Genomic DNA, 23,708 nt, shown 5'->3' with positions numbered 1-23,708 from the left:
AAAAAGATTTCCTACAAGCCTGAAAATGAAAGTTTTGGATGTGAAAAAAAGAACAGCTGCAACTATGCTCTACTCAGTAAACCAAACAAGTCCTGGTTAGATGGAAAATCATCTTCGAATATACAGATGTGCATATACAGAATCAGCTCAATAGTTAACTGAATATTGCAAAAAGTAGGAGAATGACTACCCGTTCATGTTTCTGATTTGTTTGATTACTTGTCTTTTTTTTCTTTTCTCCAGACTCTCAAGATACAGACAATAAAACTAATTTCTCCTTCTCCCATACCCCATGCTTACCAACATCCACAGCTTACACTATCTAGATACTTACTATTTTATGAAAATATATAAATAATATAATAGTGCACTAAAATAAGTTTGTTCTAACTGTTCTTATTTTACAGTGCTGGACAGAGCAGTCTTACTCATTCTGTGGTAGTTCCTTGTTCTCATTCCTTTTAATATTGGTTATCACTCAAATGTTTTCCTTGTTTCTTCAGACTCTCCTGAGTTTCATCAACATTTTTCAGAATGCTGATGATACTATGGGACAGGAATTCTCAATTCAGTCTCTAGGGACTGTTTTAAGAGTGGGAGTCTCTAAAGACAGAAAAGCAATTCCATGTACACTTCATGGCCTAAACACCTGTGAGAGGCAGATCTGCTTCTTGGTGTATCAGTGTCTCTAGTTAGGTCAGGACTGCACTGAGTCTCAACTTTAAATGTCTGTCTTCGGATTTGTGCCATCCTTAAACTCCTGGGAATAAGGAAATTTAGCATATAATCACGTTGACTTGTAACTTTAAAGATGTGCTATGTGTTCAAGTTTTGAATACTTTGATTATAGGCTCTTCAAAAATTATTTGAATAATCACCACTGAATTTTCTGTTCAGACAGAAGGCAGGTTGCACCACTATACCTATTTAAGCTGTAAGATATACCACATATTGGTCACTGGCACTTTCAGAGGATGACAGTCTGTTCTTTCAAGCTATTTGAGATAAAAATGGGATCTGCTGTATTCAGCAGCCATGAAAATAGGAATAGTTTCAAATTAACTTCTCATATGTTGAACATATATATATTTTTCCTTAGCATATTAACTTAAAACAAGTATTGCAGCTTCTAATTATGCATGGAATAAATAAAATAAAATATAACAGAGATCATAAAATCATGACTTTTGCAATATTTAATTTTCGAATATTGATCCAGGTGTATTCTGCTTGTGTCTGTCCCTTTAGATACAAGAGATGTTATTAGGACAGTCTGACCTTCGCAGAAGGGAAACAAAATGCACAAAGGGTTTTGGCAATAACACTGATTGCATTTTGCTACAATACAGAATATTATCTGTTACAACCCTAATGAGAAAGGTCAATGTTGTATGTTCTTTATCACTGTTTGGGCTTCGTAATATTAAGGTCATCTTGATTTCAGATTGAAAGCAACGTTGAGACAGGGTTTTTTCACCCTCTGAATTTCATGTGATGCAGCGTACTGTTGAACTTAGGACTGTAGTTTCCTAATGTCATTATAATATTGTTAATGTTTGCAAATACCTAAGTCTTATGGGCTTTGCTCAGTGACGTATTCTGACTCACTTTTAGTATAAGATTAGGTAATACTCACTTTGCTTGGTTTTTATTCTACCTTTGTAGAAAGTCACAAATCCATTCATTATCTGAACTAAAACATTGAGAAGATATCGTACAAAAAAGGCAAAAATGCCATTTGCTTGGTGATAATTACTAGTGTTCATTTTCTCACTTAAATGATAGGGCACATCGCACTGTTGCCATAGCAACCTCAATTCTGTCCCATTAGCTGCCTAATGTGAATTTATGAATGCAAGTTTCAACGTGTGGAAAGCAGCTCAAAATAGGGAGTGATTCATCATGTACAGCACAGACAGCTGAGTTGCAGGCAAAGTCAGGCTTGTCGGATTTGGTTTTCAGTGTTAAAAGGCTATGCTGTGATGCAGGTATCCAATTTTGATATTTAGTGAGATTTGAAATGATAGTTGAATAGCTGTTTTAATTTTTGAGATGTTCTGTGCTGCATCACAGCACCAAAAAAAAATTTTTTTTTTTTTCTTTTAGTGATACTGGTGAAGTTAATGACTCTTTCACAGTGATTTGTTTGAGATTTGAGATATTTCAAAGGTGTACCCATTTCAAGTTAGCTTGCTAATGCTGAATCTGATCCTCGATACAATGTTGTAATGGATTTATCCCATACTTTAATTATCCCATTAAAGTGTAACTTTCTTCAAGTTACACTTGAAGAAAACAAATCTGTAACTAAAGAAGTGGAGAGATCTCTGTGTTCAAATCTTGGCTGTCCCATAGAGTTCCCTGATTTTGAGGTAAATGTTTAAGTCTGTGCATGCTTTACTCCCATAAAATAAGAGAAAAAAAATCCAGGAAAAAAAATCCACTCCTTACTTTTTCTTCTCTATGTCATAGAATCATAGAATCCTTAAGGTTGAAAAGAACCTCTGAGATAATTGAATCCAACCGTTAACCCAGCTCTGCCAAGTCCACAACTAGACTATGTCCTTAAACCATGTCATAGCTGTTTAGCCTCCAATCTTGTGCCTATTTGCAGTTTTCACACTTGTGAAAAGTCTAGTAAATGCATCAGCATTTAATGGAGTAGTCTTCTATCTGAAATAGAAAATATGTCTCTACTTACAGTCTGTCTACTCAGTGGTCAATGTGCTGTGCCCATACCATTCATTAGCTGAGTTCAGTTCTGAGGGCTGCTATGAAATGGACAGGATTGAATGCAGTAAAACTGTGTTAAGGAAATGATATCATGAATATGAAGCTAATCATGTGGAGATGGAATTAACGTAGTTCATGCAATTTTATTTTGCATTTGTGCATCTGCATGTCGGTACAATCCTTTATTACATTATTATGTACTATTTTTAACATGTTGTTTGGAGTTACAGAAGTGCTGTAAGTCTTTCTCTGAAAAGCATGTTAGTCTATTCATGGGGATAATAATAAGTGTTTAAAGTTTACTTGGGATAAAAGAAATACACTTCCTTTTACAATGCCTATGTTTTGGAATTAGATTCATATTATGGGACTATATACTCAACCTTTTACAAATAGCATAGAAGTGGAGTCAGACTCTAGACTTCATTTTCATGCTTTACTTTTCTGTGTATTATTACATTAAATGGAACCATTCAGTTCCAGATTAAGATTTCTACTTTATTGTAGTTGATAAGTTTGCCTTTCAGGGTTGTTCTGTATGGAAGTGACAGTCACATTATCTCTGCTGTCATGTCACTAATACATATGGTCAAACACGACTTGTTCCCTTTCTCTTGCTGTTTTTCATGGTGAAGTATTGTTGTTCCTCTCCTCCTGTGTGCACCTGCTCAGCTCTTCCAACCACTACTGGCAACACCATCTGGCAAGGATGATCCCCACAACATTACTCATCTTCCAGGCAGAAAGGCCAATTTTGCTTATAAATCCTTAAACACAAACTTTCAACTATGTAGGAAAGGTCTTGTTTTCTTTAATTCGTGAACAAGAAATTACAGCGCTTTGAAACCTTTTGCTGTCAGGATATGCACTGAAAGTGTGGCAGTGCTTAAAGGATTAAAAAGTTGAGTAGTCTTAGGTGGCTGTTCAGATTTTCTGATAGCAGAATCACAGCATGGTAAGGATGGAAGGGACCACAGTGGGTCACCTGGTCCAACTGCCCTACTCAGGGTCACCCTGGTGAGAATTAGGAGAGTTATTTATATCTTTGGTGACTTGTTGCACAAACCCCGTGATATTACTGGAGTACAAACATGTATGGCATGTTTAAGCATGTACATTTACATGTGTAGTCATGTATGTACATGATTGCTGATATGAGTGATCTATGCTCATAATTTTTAACAAAGAAAAGGCAACGAATTTATGTCAATTTATTGGCTTCTTAGAAGGATGCCCACTATTTAGACTAAGAAAATGTCACCCTTTGCTGCTAGCTGGGTGGCCTTCTGCAATGTGTTGACCTCATATCTAACATCTTAGCTGCAGATAGTTTACAATGCAGCAATACAAGGAATTGTTGAAAGTATATCAGAGTTGAAAAGCTGAGAGGGGAAGGAAGTAGGGCACTTTGTAAGAAATGCCAGAGAATTTCCTACATTTCAGTTAATGGAAATGTTGTAGGGTTGGTTAACAAGAGTGTCTGCTAAGGATATGTGCTTGATGTGGCTTTTATTTATTTTTAATTATTGGAATTGACATCAAGATAAAGGAAGTTTATAAGTTTAAAGACTGGCAATTGAATTAATAAGTTTTAAAGAGTACATTTTCTACTATATGCTGCTGTATACATATATGCAATGTGAAAGCTCATGAAAGATATTGCAGTTGACTAATAAAAATTTAGAAAATAATTTATGGCATATTGAAAAATTGACAGGAGGTTTCTACATGACTTGCATGATTCAGAATATGAAGATTGATGTTTGGGGCCCAGAATTACTTAAGCCTCAATTAAGCCTCAATTGCTTAATGAAATCTAAAAATATTTTAAAACTTAATGGTGTCTTAAATACTGAGTTTCTAAGTATTCTGCTTATCAAGATTGTAATAATTTTTGTTAATTGTTACCAAATTTATCTTAGAAACAGACATGTTAAAAGAAAAAACAATTTTTCTTTTTTTTTTTTTTTGGGTGGAAAATCACACCTGTGCTTACAGCTTCTTGTACTAGAATATTAACTATAAGGGTATAATATATATGTATATAATATAATAAGGGTTCTGCCCATTCCAAATTCATAGGTTGAACTGGGTTTTATAGCATATCTTTTGCAGAAAAATAATGTTTGCTGTACATGCTTGCTCTTTGAAAAGATGAGCATTTATAAGTGTTTCTATTTAATATTGTGATTTTAAATCAATAAATCAATACTTAATTCTGTATCTTTAAAAAAGATTTAAGAAAAAGTAAACATGGGCATATTTTGTTCCCCATACTCTTAATGGTAGAATGACACATATCCCTATCTTTTCCTATTAAATTATCTTACTGAAATCTAGTAAATCCTTTACACAGAATTTTTATTTTTATTTTCTTACTCATTCTTCTTCATAGCATAGACTTTTTTTTTCAGTAGGAGCTAAACAAGATTCTTCCATGAACAAGCACAGTAAAAACCATGACCACTTCTGAAGACTGTTCTGGAAGGTCAGTGTATTCAGTGGATTTACATCAACTTCAGAAAACAGTAACATTGCCTTTCAAAATGGGAGCTGTTTTTTAGGAAAATTATTCAAATTCTTGTCTTAATGTGTGTCAAGAACATTTGAAACTTTCAGCAATTTCACATGGAGTGTTTCTCTGTAGTTTTTTCAATAGCACATTGTTCCTCTCCTGCTCTTGAACAAGGTACTTTTTATTGTCCATAGAAACGACTGAAGATACCCTAAGCATTTCAAAACTATCTGTTGTAAATGGTCCACTTGCTGGTATGTATTGGAGTGAGGAGAGCAGGTGAGTAGAAGCAAGACAGGAAAATACAGAGATTGAGATGGGAAGTTGAAATAAAACATCAAGGAACTGGATGTTTGCTCCTTGTGAAATTCAAAACGGTCTGTTTACACCCCAACCAGTACCTCCTTGAGGAATGCTAAAACTAAAATCTAAGACTTGGTGAACCTGAGGCTGCAAAGGAGGAAAGTGGCAAATGATTATTAGCACTGAAGCTGTGAAAATGTATGAACTCCAGCAACAAGCTTTCACAGTTCTTCTCTGGCTGCATTTTCCACTTGCATCTGCATTTAGAGCTACCTGCTTAAGGGGAATACTTGATTTTGAAAACAAACTCATTTCTGAGCTCAGTTGTCACTAAAAGTATTGGAGAGTTCTAGGAGAATTGCTTGGGAGGTCATGCTATAATACTTGGATGGATCTCAGTGCTTGCAGAGACCAGGAATATGGATCAGATTTTGTCTCCAAAGAAGCTAAGTTACATCTAGACAAGATGTGGTCAAAAGTGTTGCCAAATACTCCTAAATTGTCCCCACACAGATGCCAATGCAACAATTTTTCAACTATTTATCCACTTTTAAGAAACAAAGAAATCAGTGTTCATTGGTTCTAAATTTCCTAACTCTATTTCATGAATTAATATTCTACCTTCTATTGGTTATGGGTTTCTCACTTTCTGTACTAATTAGTCAATATTTTTAGTCTTTCTAGTATCTTTTTCTTCTGGTAGGGACTTTCCATCACGTATATGAGTCTTTGTTAATCTTCTTCTTTGTCTGCTGGTTTCTGCAAAATGTCCTTGTTGTCCAAAAATTCTGCATTCCAGATGTATAACTTCAGCAAGACATCTTTCTCTCCCAGGCTTTGTTCATTGAAGCATATTGAGGTTAGCTTAACAAAACTTACAGTTTCAGTACCTTTCCCAAACTTTTCTCTCAAAAAAGTAGCTTATGACAACATTTTGCTAAATGCTGGCTAAAAGTGTTTTAAGGCCTAGCATACCACCTATGATTAATTAAAACTATTAATTAAAAGGTTAATTACAACCATTAAAACAATTAGAAAAGTTACATCTTTTCCAACAAAAGGGCATATATATGGGTCATCTCCATATTCAGTGTATGCTACAGGGCTATACTGAGCAAGTCCACAGGGCTATACTGAGCAAGTCCACAGCTGTTCGATTGTGTTCATGTCTTCCACTGCCTTTTCTGTAAACCTTTGATGCTAATAGGATGCTGTTATGAGAAATTTGTGTGGCAACAGAAGTCCCTTATTTTCAGGTTCAAACTGAAACTTGTGAGGAGCCCGTAATTTTTAAAGAAATCCATGTACTAGGAAGTAGCCACATTACAGATAATTATTTTTCTTGAAGAGACTGTACACCAATTTTTAAATTAAAATTAGTAAATAAAAGGTTTTCACAAATAGTGGATTTCCTTTGAAACCAAAGAGAACCTTTGTCTTGCTGCTTTTTCAGCTTTTGCCAATTGTATTTGTGTAGTATAGTGTAACAGAGACTAGGTCTCCTTAGGGGTTTATTCAACTAGTGACCGCTAATTGAAAAACTAATTTCAAATAATCCCTGTGAGTGAAATTAATCTCTTGGTTTCAATGAAGTCATATGTGACCAATTTCATTAAGAAATGGACTGGTAATATTTTAAATATCTTTTTAAATGTCAGGTTTGGATACTTGTTTTTTCATTAGCTATTATGACATTTACATTCTTGGTAATTTAAAAAAGATTACTAGTATTGCTTCTATAAGATAAAAGCAGAATATTATTCTTTATGCCCTTATTTGCATCACAAACTTTGCAAAGGCTGTAACTGCCCTTTCTAATTTACTATTCCAGCAAAACTGTTCTTGAAACAGATTGACATAGTTCTCAATCTGTTTTAATCTCAATGTGCATTACATTTTTCCACTAATAAATATTTAGAACTTAATCTAGAGAGGCACCTTCAACAATTCCAACATAAGATAGAGTAGGGTACCTATGAGGACCCTTTTAAAATCTGTAGGGAGAACTGGTGACCTGAAGCAGTTCAATGCCATGTAATTATTTAATAAAAATGAACAGCAGTGCTTTCTTCTTCTTCTGACTTGTTTTTAAACATTAATTCCTGAACTTTATGCATAGTTTTAGTATCCAGTGTGATTTTACATGACTGCTTTTTGGTTCCTTGCAGGTGAGAGGCCAACAAAATTTGCTGTTTCAGAACTACATATTATACATAAACCAGTATCATTCCAGTTGCCGTACAATTTTTATATAAAATCATATGTTTACACATATGTAGTCATATTAAAAGAGCATTGTCAAAATAGCATTATCAAATAATCAGACACTAAAAAAGATAACAGTTTAAGGTGCTCATTCCTCTGAAGTTCATTGCCTAGGCTTCTGTGGTCTCTGAGAGCTCTTCACACTTAATGCAGAAACTGGTAAGGAAATTTTCAAGCCAAACAGCTGAATTTTGGCAAAAGTACACACTATTAAAATATAGACTTTGTAACAAAATTCAGGTAACATTAATATGCTATGCTGCTGTTCCTGTGGAATGTATCAAGTTCAATCTCAGCCACAAGCTTTCATCAGCACGATTATATAATAATAAAGAATGAATGAAGCCAGTTTGGGTAACTTTAACCTTACATTATACTGGCATAAGTGTCATGCTGTGCCCTTTGAATCAGAGGTCTAAGGACCAATTCTCAGTCAGATCCTTACTAGTGGATGCTGCCACCTGCACAGAAGTATCTGGATATGACCCCCTTGCAAAGAAGACTTGGACCAGAGGAAAGAGGAAAATTTAGTAAAATATTATCAAATAGGTAGATTACTGTTGCCAGTGATATATACCTGACTTGCCTTCAGTAACTTCAAGGCTTGTAAAAATGTCAAACTGAAGTTATGACCCTTCATGAATGAACAGATGAAGTGATCAAGATACTTATAATTTTTTTGGTTATGTGGTGAGTAAGGAAGATATCTCATTTCCTTTCAGTGCCAAAGGTTGTAGCATTCCCAGCTTGCTAGTGCTGAGAAGACAGCATAGGCCCCTAGTCAGTAAACCTAATTAGAGAGCTGTTCTGCTCCCCTATCAACTTCAGCTGCAAGAGGCAATCTCATTAGTGTGACCTGCTGAATGCAGGCAATGTTTGTGTCTTTTCAAGCTGGAATGCATTTTTCGCTGATAACACATTCTTAGCAATTATCCTTTTCTCCATCAATATTGTGGATGTCTAGGACTTCGGAATATTAGGTCTTCTTTATGTCTGTCACTGTTGAAAACATCTGAAAAAAAATAGCATGTGTACCTTTGGCTCATATGCAGCTGATGGCAAATTCATTGTCACCACCTAATACATTTGTGCTGGCAATACAAATGCTCCTACATTGATAAATACAGTGTAGGTGTGTGCAAAGGCTTTTCAGCATTGAGGATCAAATTCAAATGTTTTGATCACACTCCTACAGTTTGGTTTGGTTTTGGATACCTGAAGAAGATGTACAGTCTTAGAATCGTGGTGCACCTGTGATTGCCATTGAATATTTTTACATTTATTTCTAATTTTGATTTCAGAAACAACAGCTAGCATTCACTAAAAGCACCTTATTTCTTAAAAAAACCTCTTGCAGCCACAACAACAAAATGACCAATAAAAAGCCAAAACCAACCAAAGACCACTAGAAAAATAATTGTTTGATACACTTTTTAAATTTTCTTTAGTATTAGCAGAGTGATTTTTTTTTAAATTGAACAATATTGTTGACACAGCAAGAATATGCTTGCAAAATGAAAAAAAGAAGATAGAAATTCCTCTATTCTAAGCTCATCTCTGTGTGAATATTATAAAGAAGTTTTTTTGTAACAGAGATGATTTGTCAAAATTCTTTTCTTTCTATTATTTGATTTAACGGGTCCTTTCCTGAAGTGACAGAAAATGGTATTTACAGAGCTAATTCAATTAAATAATAAGTTATTCATAGTGGATTAAAGAAAGACACAAATTTGAGGATTTCAGATGGAAAAAAAAATAAAATGTGATTATTGACATAAGTAATACATAAACCAAAGGCAATCTTATGATAATTGTTTATGTAACTATAAGAGTCATATGTAATTTCCCTACAAGCAGCAGAAGTCATAGTTTCTTGTTTTGAAGACTGTTTTTATAGTTTGCAGTAGTTCATTTCTGTGAACTAATAGAGGATGAGCTTTGATAAGAAAGTGTTCCCAGAGATTCCCCCCAGTAGGATATAATACTGCAGGTGTGCTAAATTTGACCTCATTTTTCTCAGATGGTAGAAATTTCTTTGTAACTTAAAACAGGCACTATAAAGAATACACTTTTACCTGTAAATGCTTCCCTCTGATATGTTATTTTTTATTATTATTATTATTATTAAGAATTTTTTCCAAATACATTAACGACAATCATGGCTGGGCTTCACGAATGAAGATTTGGGAAGGGCTCTACCCACGTTTGTTACAAGTGCGCTGGTGGCTAAAAAGGCCAATACAAGATAGACATGTCCGGTTGCAAAAGGCACAGCAGAAGGACTCCTTAGGTGGTACATTCTTCAAGACACAATTCTTTCTGCATTGTCTTTTCTCTTTGAGAGTGATCCTGCGTGCTTTCTCAAAAGCATCACCAGTGTTAAAGATGGTGTGTCTCCAGACCTCCCCATTGGAGGCCAGAGTAGACCAGTTATGTTGATCAATATGGCCAAGGCTGAGATGTTGTTTCAGGGAGTCCTTGTATCTTCTCTTTGGGGCTCCCCTCTTGCAGTGGTCGGTGGCAAGTTCACCATAAAGCAAGATCTTAGGGTGGCAGTGGTCCTTCATCCTTGAGACATGTCCTGCCCAGTGCAGCTGTGTTCTCAGCAACATGGCCTCAATACTCCTAACTGCTGCTTATTCTAGAACAAATGTATTAGTCACATAATCTGACCAGTGGATGTTTAGGAATGTACGGAGGCAGCATTGATGGAAGCGTTCTAGGAATCGTAGGTGGTGGCGGTAGATGACCCATGATTCAGATCCATGTAAGAGAGTAGACAGCACTATGGCTCTGTAAACACTGATCTTTGTACTTTTCTTCAAGTGTTTATTTTGCCAAACTCTTTCATGGAATTTTCCAAAAGTACTATATGCCCTTGCTAACCTGTTGTCTATCTCTCTGGTGCTTTCCTTTCTCTCCCAGCTGGCCCCGCCACACCGCCGAGGGGGCTTTCCATTAATGGCAATAGGCAGTATAAAAATAACATTGGCCTGTTACAGTCTGAGGATGGTCATCTCACAAACAGAGACCAGGAACCAGTGTTTTATGCTTTCTTTGCCTCTGTCTTCAACATGGATGATGGACATAGGGGATCTCAGTGCCCTGAGCTGGAGAACCATGACTGCTTCTGTGATGCTGGGGGGAGGCTGTGTTGCTGGTACAAGCAGTTAGAGCAGGGCTGCAGACCGCCTCAGCCTGCGTGTGAATGTTCCAGGGAGTGATCACAGCTGCCATCTGTGTAAGGAAAAGCAAACTCTACCCCATCTCGCACGATTTGCCTCTTTCCTTTTCTTGTTCAACACCCAGCTTGTAGCCTGAAGTGTAGGATGTGCATGCCTTCAGCACCTGGCCTGGGTGGCCACTCTGCACCTCGTCAGCAAAGCACACTGCTGATTGAGGCCTCAGCACCAATAGTCCAATCTCTTACAGCACCTGGGCGGTCGCTGCAGGTGGTCGAATGTTTGAGTCATTAATCACTCACAGTTCAGTGTCTTTAAGGAAGGCAAATCACCAGAACACCACAAAGGCATATTTGGAGAAAAGAGAAGAGAAAAGGTGGATAACAGAATTTTTGTGTAACCCAGGACAGTGATTTTTTAAACAAATGCTTTTGTGACTCTCTTTACATTGCCAATAAAAACCTAGATTGTAATTTAAAATCTTGGTTACCAGTAATAATTGCTGGTTACCAGTAATATTGCTACTGGTTACCAGTAATAATGAAAGAATTACCACAATAGCAGTCCTGATCTCCTTTACTATGTCTGATTCTTTCATAAAATTAACTTTTATAAAAGAATCATGTTAATCAGTGAGCTTTATATTATTGGAAAAGAATCCTCTTAAACCTCAAGTTCCTTCAGGTTTATTGTATTATTTTTTTACTTAAGTGGAAATATGGTTAACTTAAGCATAGCTGCATAAAAATTAGGTGTCTAGTCTGCATTCGTTGTCTAACATCTCTGAATGGCAAACAGAAAATGGGAACCCTCAGAAGGTGAGTCACTGCCTCTCCTTTCTATTATTTGTAAGAAAAGCTCAAGTATAGATGCTAAATTTTTAGGTGGTTGAAATTTGTTCAAGTGATGCTGTCGTTAGTGCTAGGCTCTCCATATTGGTATTTTCTGCATTTCCTGCTTGGCTTGAATAAACACAGAGTAGAAGTAAAACAGTTTGCTTTATCTTTTCAGAACAGACTGCTTGCAATGGTGATTTCAGGGCAGTCAAAGAGAGTAGCTTCTGAGTTCAGTTTTTGAGCTTTCTTGTGATGCTGAGCTATCTTTTGAATTTTGCTTGATTTGTCTTGGCTTGTGTAGCAGAACTGATGATTTATGCTGTGATGATTTACAGACTGCACTTTTCCTTTCTTTCTGCATTGTGAACATCATAAATAAGAAAAGAAACAAACAAAAAAAGATGCTGCAAGTTATTAAAATAATTTTAAACAACTCTCTGGACTCAGAGTAAGAAGATAGTATCTAAGGAATCTGACTTCTTCACTAAATTTTGGAAGAAGAACAATGCCAGGTTGTGGTGTCTGTTTATAAAAAGTAAGCTTGCTGCTTCACGGTTGTATCTCACAGTAGATTGTAAAGCTGTTTTTATCCTCCTTTAGCCATTGTGAAGCTTAACAAGATAATCACATATTTTAGAGAAAATAAATGATGATTATATTTAAATATAGGACCAAGCTTGTTTTTAAGAAAAAAGGTTTTATCTTTCTTTCCCCCCCCATTCTTGGTTCCAGCAGTGTATAACACGTGTTCCACAACAAAAGGTAGAAGCTTTAGGGAGGCTGAATAATTGGCTTGACTTTTCTAATGAGCGTGTCTTTTGAAAAATTATTAGTGAGACCAAAATTCTTTCTAAGAAAATATGCCTCTTACTCTATCAGAGGGGCAAGTCAACTCCCTGAAAAGGCACCTTATCTTAAGCGGTTGGTGGGAGGTTGCTGAGTACTGTCAGGTGGTACTTCTGCCTCCTTTCTGGGATGCAGAGAATAATCCCAGAAGGTAACACTGCCACCTTGGGCTTCTGCACTGTAAAAGCATAAGGAGGAAGTTCTGCCAAGAAAATTGTTTTCTAACGCTGGAGAACTGCTAGTTACCTTACAGCAGAGAAACAACCCTGATGTTTCGTCTCAAGCACAGGATCCCTTCTCACAGACGGTTAAGCAATGACTCGTTGCAATGAAATTTTCTTGCTCTAACTTTAATTGGTTTCTTCTGGATGCCTTGTGGTGCCTTTAAGAATTTGCTCCTCGGGAGATGCCTCCAAAGAAGTTCTAATATCTGTTTAGTTTCCAGTATCTCTGTAATTTAAGTAGTTTTATTTTCCCGTACCTTCTATAATTTCATGTTTTACTGATTAAAAAAAATTTTGCTTTTTTTCTTCTTAATCACTTTCATAGCTTTTTTACTTTCAGTTTGCATTAATTGACTTGCACTGTTCTGGTTGTGTTTTCTAATTGTGAATGGTCAAAGACAAAAGATGACCTATCTGTAGGGAAAAGTAACTACGGGAGGGGTGTGCACCTGATGCAACTGGGGCAAAGAAAGAAAATTTTAAAGGTCAGATATCTAATTAAAGATATTAATTGCCTCTAAAAACTGGGGAAAACACACTTTTTCCCTCCATGGTAAAGCATTCTCTTCAACTACTCTGGGAAAAAGAAAATAAATTAATTCCTTGCATTAAAAAGCACAGTTTCCATTCACTGCATGTAAATGATCCTTGGAACTTGCTTCATCCTATTTAAAGGGTTATAGGCATGGCTTCTGTATTTATTTAAATAATACTTCACCATTGTAGCTGGTGTGGTGTGATACAAGAAGAGTATGTATCTTAAATGAGAGATCTTAGGTCTGTTTTAGAGAAAGAGTAAGTAATAACAATGAAATATGAAAAAGGTAAGCATTTGTTGTTCTATATTTTGGGACTTCTATATTAGTAATGAGGAGTTTTGAACAATTGCTTGCAAAGCACTCTCATGGGATTTAATAAACCATTAACGTGTTGTTCATTTTTCTTATGCTGGTCATCTTTTCACTTGAGTGCTGAAACAGTCTGTCCCTATGTCACTTCAATAAACACTATGTTTTATTCATTCTGTTAAAGAGTAAAGGCATGATGGTTACTCTCATATATAAAAAGAGTGGTGACATTTAAACAGTTTTTTGCAGTGAGGAGATATTCAGTCACATTTATATGATTAGGCAGATACTACAGGACATACATCCTATGGCTTGAAACAAGTTATGCTCATTGGTAGAATAGCAAGTTGCCTTCACTTACTGTATTTATGGGAGTTCATTGCAGAATTCTATTTTTTTTTTTTTACTATCTTAGAGGAGGTTGATCTATGGTTATGGTTGTTCATTTTGTTTACCAAATGGAAGAATTACCTTCCTTCCCAAACATCTCAGTATAATCTAGTGCTTGCATGTTACCTGAAATATAATCTTGTGCCCACTGCTTAAAAAAAATGATTAGTTATATTGCAAATACAAGTACTAATTCTCTCTTCTTTGAAAAGCTGCATAAACAGCATGGCTTTGCTTTGTGGATAAACAGAAAAGGGTGCTCCCCAAAGCTGTCTGCAGCAAGGAAATCTACTCTGTAGTTGCTGTTATGCTCCAGAAGCTTCTGCACCCCTTGCTGTGCCCTCAGGAATGCTTACGCTAGTCTCAGCAAGGCATTTAATTGTGTGCTTAACATTTAATTCAGCAAGACCTATACACATACTTAACTTCAACACTTGTTTGCCATTACTGGGAAGAGTGGTTTGCTCAACTGAGATTACAGGAAAGCCAGACAGATTATCCTGGTGAGGTAAATATCCATGGATGCCTGCATCTATACCAACATCAGAGAGATCTTTTTTCAGCTCAGAAGCACTCAGATCAAAACCACAATGCTTTCTTTTCAATTATGTGGATAGCAGAGGAAAGAAAACAGCTCTTGCTTCTCTCTAAAAACATCTCTTGTCACTCCACATATTGCCTGTTCATCAGGACAAGCGAGGGCACTGTGGAGTTGCCTTTCTCCCTCTGCATGTTTCCCTTCATAGAGTGGCTGGCATTGAGATATTATCTTTTCTATATTGCCACATGCCTTCTTCCCCTTGATGTTTCCAAAGACAAGTGGGGATGGAAAGGTTACAGCTGTGGAAGGAAGGCTGTAGTGACCTGTTATAAGAATTACAATACTTCTGTTACTCTCTCAGAAAATGTCAAGCCTCAACACAGTACCTGACTCTTTTCTCCAGCATCATAACTTCACAGATGCTCCCTCAGTGCCTGTCCATTTCTGTACTTGACATTTTTAGGATAGAGCTTACTGCTTCAGTTATTAACACAAAATTCAAATGAACAACAGCCAACCTGCATTGGTTTACAGTCTAATGCTGCTCCAGCTCAGCTGCCACATTTTCCCTTGGGATTCACCTGAAATACTACTTTTGTCAGCTCCCTGCAGAGCATGGGAGACTGTAGCCATGTAGATTTCTGACAAGGTATTTCATTAAAGACTTCAAAAGAAGATGGAGTATAAGGGATGTAGCACAGATTAACAATTAGGATGGAAGTATATGGTCATTTTTTTAATGATAGACAGAGGCCTCCAGCTTCCTTTAAGGATTTGTGTTGTTCATGTGAAAAGGTCCATGAAAGAGAATTAACATTCAGTCAACAGAAATCTGTGTGTGATACAACATTATATACTGTGAATCATTGCTGTTATTTTCTTCTTTTTATTTACCATTAGTGTACATGTAATGGTGTATTGCACCATTAGTGTAAGTGGAATGCTGGAATGCATCAGGTGTATTCTTACTAGGCAGTGCTGCAAGGAGTAGGTTTGAACAAGCTGGCACCAGAAAGTTGGAAAGAATTCAGAAGAAGCCATCAATGATGATTAGATATTTAGATTTCATGAAGATGTATTAGAAACTAATTATATAGAATTCATCTAAATGATGCAATAACAATATATCAGCACAGAATTATCCTCACAAGAGAAAGCTGAGGATCACTAAGGAAGAAGATCAGTTTCTAGTCCTCAAACAAAACCCCAAAACAACCCCAACCTTTTTGTAGTAGACCATCCCTTTCCTAGTCTACAGAAATTGTTTGCTAGAAGGCAGTATGTTTTGCAGCAGGCAGTGTCTTTGTCTACGTTACTTTGTATAATCAACTTAATGTTACTTAATTTATAGTTGTTCCCTCATGCTAATTGCTGTTTCTCTCTTCTCTCCTCTCACAAATTCTGAGGGTGAAGCTCATGGTAGATTAGCCAGGCAGTGTGCACTGTGATTTCCTGCTGCATAATTCAGAATCCTTAAATGACTGGACAGTAAATTTAGTAGAGTTTTAAGCAATCAGTTGGAAAGTGGAAGCTATAGTCCCTCAAACATTGTAACTCTCGATCAGAAAAAAAAAAAAAATCGTTTGAGCAGCTGTTAAACACCTCCAGCATAATAGGGCTTGATTCTGATTAGGTGCCTGAGCCTTCGGAATTAGTGAGAGTTTGTGCTGGGTTTTTCTATGGATTAGCTCAAGTACATAGGATCTTGAAAATCATAGTGTAGCCACAAGCTCAGTAAGTAGTAGAACAGTGTTTGGTTTTGACAGAGCCTACAGAGGATAGATGGAAGATCCTATAGATTTTACTTTTACAAACCGAATTCCCCAGTGATATCTTCTGCTCTCAGTCTGAGGCTCTTCCAACCTTCAAATGAAGTGTACAATGGAGGGGTTCTCCAGCAATAGTTCAAGATATACCCATGGCCCCAGTCAACACATAAATCATTTTTTCTATCCTACTCAATTAAAACTGAAGGATTTGAGTCTGTTTTAATTTGTAAGAAGTTTTTTATTTTGTTTTCAGTGTGGACAGGTTGCATTGTAATGTCTCTGAACCATGGAAAAAACTAGCAAATTTTGCCTGTGCAAAAGCTCCATTTTCATGCATATCTACTTCTCAAGGGATAACTCTTTTTAATATTTATGTTACAGTGTTGATCACAAGTCCTAGTTAAGATCAGGGTCCTGTTTTGCTTGTTTGATTGTCTTTTTTTAAGAAGATATTCTCAAGGAATGTAGCAAAAGAAAGATGGGTGATAAAAATGGATAATGAGCCTAGGAGTCTTTGCTTATGTGAGATTTGGCAAAAATAAAAAATCTTAGTTTTGGAAAGGTAATATCTTATGGTAGAAGGATAACACCTGCCATTGAAAATGAAGACAGCACATCCTTGTGTGCAGTCAGAAAGATTTGCAAGTTTCCTCTGTGAGTTGTGTTACATTTAACTATCTTCCTCCAATTAGAAATCTGTACCTTCATTTCTTCCTTTTAAACTTTTGAAATGTGAATCATGTTCCGTAAGAAGCTGATAATCAAACAGCATGGAGAAGTGAGAAATCTAAATATTGAACCTGGCAATAGAATAAATATAAATTTAAAAAGAGAAATTGCAATGAGGAAAGAACACAGTAATAAGCTTTCTAGCTGTTTTACAGACATTCTCAGAAGCATTTTAGGGTTAGCCTAGCCTAGCCTAGCTCCTGTGTACACATACCAAATTTCCTCTTGAGGACTGCATAGATGCCCATGAAAACAGGCATGACTAAAAAACAAAAGCCAATGAAGAGCTACAAAGGTAGATGGAACAACCCAGTTTTTTACTGGTTAAGTGAGTTAAAGCATGAAAGAGGGAGCCGAAACTATAATAAGGTGTAAGACTTGCATGAAATAGCAAAGAATATTTCAGAATGCTAACAGTGATGAGCAGGCTAAATGAATAGTTCAAGCAACAAAAAAATTAACCTTTAAAAATCTGCCTGTTTTGCATGGTTTGCTGTAATTTTTTAATCTGACCAAGTTAGTCCACTCAGCAAGTGCTCACCAAATTTCAGTTAATTTTCAAAAACGATTTAAATAAAAAGCATGAGTCTTTGAATTTTGGATTTTCCGTTTGTCGTGATAGTCACTCATGCCACTAGTAGTGCTCAAAATCCATTTTTTTCTTTACACAAATTGTATAATACTTCAAAAAGAGGGTTTGTTTTTTTAGCTCAAAAACTATTTTGGCAATACATAGTTGTACAAAACCAGCATTCACTGATTTGAAATAGCAGTGTTCAAGAAAGATGAATCAAAAAATCATAAATCATACTTAAAAAGTTGCTTCTTTTTGCCTTCTCATAATTTTCCAAAGACAAAGAAGCGCCCTCCACTCCACCAAGCCAATCAATCCAGTTGCACTGAATAAACACCTGATTAAAACCTTAATATCTAATTCACTTTGTGACAGAAGGAGAAACTAACAAATACTCCCAGTTTCTGAGTCTTTAGATCTCCAGATCAGTGCTTAGCCGTCGATGTGAGCTGCATCTTAAACAGACAGACAGGACTTGATTTATTTAGTGTCTGCTTTGTATGATGAAAGAGATCATTTGACCTAGCTAGAATGTGTTCCTGAGCTACAGAAGATGAGTATTATTTTAATGGGCTTCAAATTTGAAAATGAAAAGAAGTGGTGTGAAAAAGTACTGTAGTCCTTGCTGTAAGTAAGCTCTCAGTATTGTTGTAGTAACTGACTTTACTTTAAAAAGAAGGGAATAATTGGGAAACTAAGGTCACAATAACAGCAAGGGAATTTTCAAGTCTAACATCTGATCGTGGAGATCATAACTTCAGCATCTGAAGATTTAGTAGCCAGTGCAGGCTAATGAAAAGGCTGTTCTTCAGAGACTTAAAACATTAAGTAGCAGGATTACCAAGTGGAAGTTTTGTCCAGTGTCTTCTGTGTCCTCTGGAGAAGTCACTATGTGGAGTTTAGGATAGAATCATTCAGCTTTATGTGTGATATATTTTAAAAATTTGGAGGTTTGCATAAACTTACCTCTGACCACCTCTATGGATAGTATTCTCTCTTATGTGGAAAAATGGGCACAGGAAGTCTCCTGACTTTTCCTCTACATTGTGTTTATGCTGCTTTGTTCTTATAGGGAGATGCCTTCTCACCTTCCTTTCGGGACTAACAGCACATTCTTTTAAAGAAAAGTGTGTGGAGGTGTTGTGCCTCTGAGCCACTTTCAGTCATCTGACCGTCCTTGGGTCAGTCCTTCTCTTCCTGGCTTAAATTAATTATCAAAGGTATTGTCCCTAGATGTAGGTATGCCAATAAAAATGGATTTCGTTTGTTCAAATTGGCTTAGGTAGTGACATGTGAGACATCCTAATACTTTATGTATGTGTTTCTTAGCCTATATCTTACCTTGTCATAAAATATTTTTTGACATCTTATGTAGTCAGTGTCAACCAATACGAATGCAAAGAGGGAAGAGATAAAAAAGTTGCAGATGGCTCTTCAGACATTTCAGGTTCCTGAAGTGCAGTTGCTTGTATGACCTTTCCACATACTCCAAAGATTCTGTGCAGGTACTCACTCTAGAACACAAGTAGGTGGCCATGTACTCAAATGGTGACAAAACAGAGGTGAAAAAAAGAGCTTTGTAGGCCAGAAATATTTATTTTATTTTTTTTCTTATTAAACCTGGTGAGACTGATGAATCTCATTGTCCTAACAGTTCAGTGAAGACTGAAGGAGATTACTCAACATTTTGTCAGAATGCATTATTTTATGTACCCATAAAGTCAGCTAAAGTGAGGTTTAGTTATCTGCAATTTTCAGTATAATCTGCAGAACAGTGCTTGGATAAGTGCAGAAGCATAGATAGTCTTGAAAACTGTAAATAAATAACAGAAGAAGAAAGGTAACTGATATTGAAACTTTTTCATTATGAAAATATATAGTTATATCCTGAATCAAAGTAGATACATATGTGCATATGTAGAGATGAAGAAATTAGGCTATACATACATACCTTGTGTATGTATACACAAGGTATAGTAACTTTTCCAGTTACTATGGTGAATGTAGTTAAAACTAAAATACTGATTGACAATGAAAAATATTAGCCTAGGTACTGTGGTGATAGCATCTATTTGGTACAGAGATCCCCAAATTCCCATTCCAAGTTACAGTCAAATTAGGATTTGCATGAGACTCCAGAGAGAAGATAGAAATTGAATCTGAGTATGAGAGCATTGCGGGTGACTTTGGAAAATCCATGATTAAAAGAAATTGGTGTCAAGGCTCAAGACAAGCAGAGCTAAGAGAAGGAATGGCATTTTATCCTATAGATACCGTATAGGGCTTCTAAATGGCAGAAGGACTCAAAGGGAACCATAGCACAAAAAGTAGATAAAACTAGTGGAATCTCCCAAGCTTCCTCCTTCATACAATCAATATAGGCTGACTCCAATCAAGACTGAACATAAATCACTAGGCTTCTCTTCCAGCCTCCAATTTAGCTAGCAAATCATTATCCCATGCTTGTCATAGCTTTTGCAATTCTCATTTTGTGTGTCTAGACTCTCACTGCATGATCTTGTTGAATAACTATCTACCCCTTCTGAAGGGCATCAGAAGTAAAAACACAGATTGAAATTTACAAGGCTAAATATGCATTTTGTGTCCAGTGATGTTTTTCCTTTTGTTGCCTAAAGAAAATTCAGGGAGAAAAAAACCTCCAAGGCAAATTAGTTTTGGAGGTGAGATAAGGAAAGTGTTTTAATTTTGTGCATAGGCATAAAGATTACAGGATGCAAGCACCTGTCCCTCTGTACAGATGTTACAATTTATAATATTGTCTGTCGAATCCCAGGTGTTTTCACCCTGTGGCTTTTGCCCTGATCCACCTTTGACCCACCCCTTGGGAATTGGGTCTGGGGTTTTTTCGAGACCCTCTCTTCGTCAATCATCATCTTCTTCAGAGTACAAGGGTACAGGTGACCTAGTTTCTGACTGTGTTTTGTGGTTTAAGCCAAGATACAAGTGTTCTCTAAACAAAATAGGCCTACTTTGACAAGAGACTAAACATTTTCTAATGGAATTCAGGGGTAGAATTAATATGGGGAGCATGGAATGGAGTGATAGTGTTGGGGAATGTGTGTAGTTACTATGCTAAGGGTAAAGGAATAAGGACTGCTGCTTCTAAATCTACTTCTGCTATATAACTACTTATAAAGCTTATAAAAAATTAGGAAAATCAAAAAGCCAGATGGACCTTAAGGCGTCACTTTTTATTCCTTTCTTTTTTTTTTTTAATGGAATGTGTGAGGATACATCTTCAAGGAATATCCTTCAAGAACAAGTTACAAGCAAACAAAAAATGGCGTTTGCCTTTTCTTTTGTGTAAGTTATTCTTGCCTATTGCTCTTCTCTGGCATATTATTGTTCTTCATATTTTACTCCTGTTCTTTTGAATACTATAAAATACAAAGTGACACATATTTTCACTCAAAAAAGTGTGGCAGTGCTAGAAACATCGTTTACTGTGTATGAATTGCTAAGCAGTATTATTGATTGATTTGGGGGAAATTATCACTTAATTTATAGTTGCAAATGCTGTAGTTTGACCTGATGATTATAAATATAAGTGTCAGACATATTACTAATGAGATAAAATGCCCCATAGGAAGACTTTGATGATAGACTTTGATAATATGCTCTTGCAAATGTATTCTTAAGACTGTGGAGTAATTAACTTGTCAATGTGTAAACCTTTGTGTTTATTGCTTAGAGTATTATCTGGAATTATGAAATAAAATCCTGTTATTTTAGGGCAAGAATTCTGCATATTGGAGATATTGCATAGATGGATTCAATGTCTTACATCTTTGAAATACAATATTTCAAGGCCACAAATGGATGCAACATCTCAAGAGTAGCCTCAGATTTATAAAGAGGAATAGGCTAAGAAATTTAGTGGCATATAACTTCCTTTCTTCCTATTCTTATTTAAGATGCCTTAACCAGGCAGATATAAAGAGCTCAGAAACTATGCTGATTTTTTTTTTTGTCTTTCAGGAACATCTTCATTAAGTAACAATTATTTCCTCATGCATTAAATATGCCTGTAATATGAAAAACACTTTTACGTAGTAAGATTTTAAAAAATCTAAAGAACTGGTAGTAGATTAAATATATGTGTACTGCATAATGGTCTCAATAATGTAACATTTAGGTTTCTCCTCACACAAGCTTGAGAAGCTTAGTTTCTGCCTAAAGATGTCTTTGTATTTGAATTAAAGACAGTATATTTTTATATATTTTCCGGTACACAACTGGATTTTATTCCGTAAGCAGCATTTAATTATGAAAACATGTTCACTAGTTTACTGATGTCTCTTGCCTTCTTGGTTTGTTTTCCTCCCTCTCACCCTTCCTCCAAATTGTAAAAATAAATGAAGGATGAGCTTCTGGTGTTTTCTATAGAAAGTTAAGCTTCACTGACATTGAGTAATTTCTTCTACAGCTCACATACACTTTGAATTTAAAATTTAATCTGTTCAAATCAGCTTGCATACCAAGGAATTGTGCTTAGCGTGTTCCATGAATGATTTAGTAGATCTTAATAGCTACCTTAGTAATTTCTTCTGAATCATTAAAAGAGATCACATTAGTAAACATCACGGGTAAATACTAAGCACATTTTTCAGAAAATTGTATTTCTTGAGTACTATTGATTCCAATATCTGTTGTGTATGTTTCATATATAGAATTCTATGTTTCATCTTGGATTTATTGTGTTTGTAGAAGACAGTACTTGATTTTTAATTTTTTTTTTATACCCTCTGTAACTGATAGGAATAGCGCACCAGCACAACCACCATGGAACAACCCACTGTGGTTTGCAGCTCACAGAGTGCCACACTCCATGGAATAGCTGTAAAAGTTATTTAAATGTACCTCTGGCTTCCATCTAAAGCCTTTCTTATATTCTACTCACTTATCGCTTCTACTAATTCTGAATTTCTAGGAGGATAAATAGTGTTATTAGAAATTGGAGGAATAAAAAGAGCATGTGGAATTAATATATATTAAGGGAGGTGGATCTTTTGTAAACTTTATGTCCCAATGACTTTGAAGTACATCTTAATTCAGCAGTAAGAAAGCAGAGTGATTATTCTAAATTATGGTTCCCTCGAATATTTAAATTATGAATGAAGAATGCCATTGTTCCTTGAAAGATGGTGATACTTACTTAAATTCAGTTCCATTAATTAAAAAAAAAGAAAGAATAAATATCTTCATATTCAGAAGCTTCATTAAACTGCATACTCACAGTTATCATCTATTAATAGTACTTACTATCTTCCCTTTTATTTTGAATTTATAAAAAAACTGATACAGAAAACTTTTAAAAGTTGTTTTTATTTAAGAAAGATAAATGTCACTAAGAAAGAATCTGTGTGTTTTAATATCATCTGGTAATTGGATGTTTACTGTCTCAAGTATGGTTGTTATTTTAACATTATTATTACTCTCACTGAATACATAAAGCTACAAGAACAAAGAGTGGGCAATTATGAATTTAAAACTTAGGAGTGTCGGTATAACTACTTACATATCTTTTGAACATATTGTTGCTCAGACTAATTGCAATATAAATTAAGTAAAAAAACCAAGCAATTTCTCTTTGAATTGTGAGAGGAGAGGACTAAGATCCCAAACTGCTTAGCCGAGGACAGAGCTCTGTAGGGGAGCTGCTGGACATGCAGAATTATGTATGGTCAGCAATGAGCAGGATCAGAAGATTGAGACGGGGCACATTGAATCTCCCTACTGTACTATATAGCATCAATATATATGAATATGTATATCTATTTTTGCAGTCTCATAAATATCCATCATTCATAAGTCCTATTTTGTGTTTTTATAGTTCTTTTAATTTCATGGCATCCCAGAATGAAATGCAAACAAGGTATGCAGAAATGGGTGCGAAAATGATTCTGACACGTGCACACCTCTGGTGTACAAC

General features: G+C 35.8%; 1 protein-coding gene across 2 annotated transcripts in view; it reads left to right on the top strand.

The window, feature by feature from the left end:
* NAV3 (neuron navigator 3) overlaps positions 1–23,708 on the top strand; it is a 527,200-nt gene that overhangs the window by 177,225 nt on the left and 326,267 nt on the right. The window lies entirely within an intron of this gene.

Source organism: Pseudopipra pipra, chromosome 5, assembly GCF_036250125.1.
Source record: "Pseudopipra pipra isolate bDixPip1 chromosome 5, bDixPip1.hap1, whole genome shotgun sequence".
In the NCBI taxonomy this organism is placed as follows: domain Eukaryota; kingdom Metazoa; phylum Chordata; class Aves; order Passeriformes; family Pipridae; genus Pseudopipra; species Pseudopipra pipra.
This window is presented reverse-complemented; position numbering and strand designations above follow the sequence as displayed.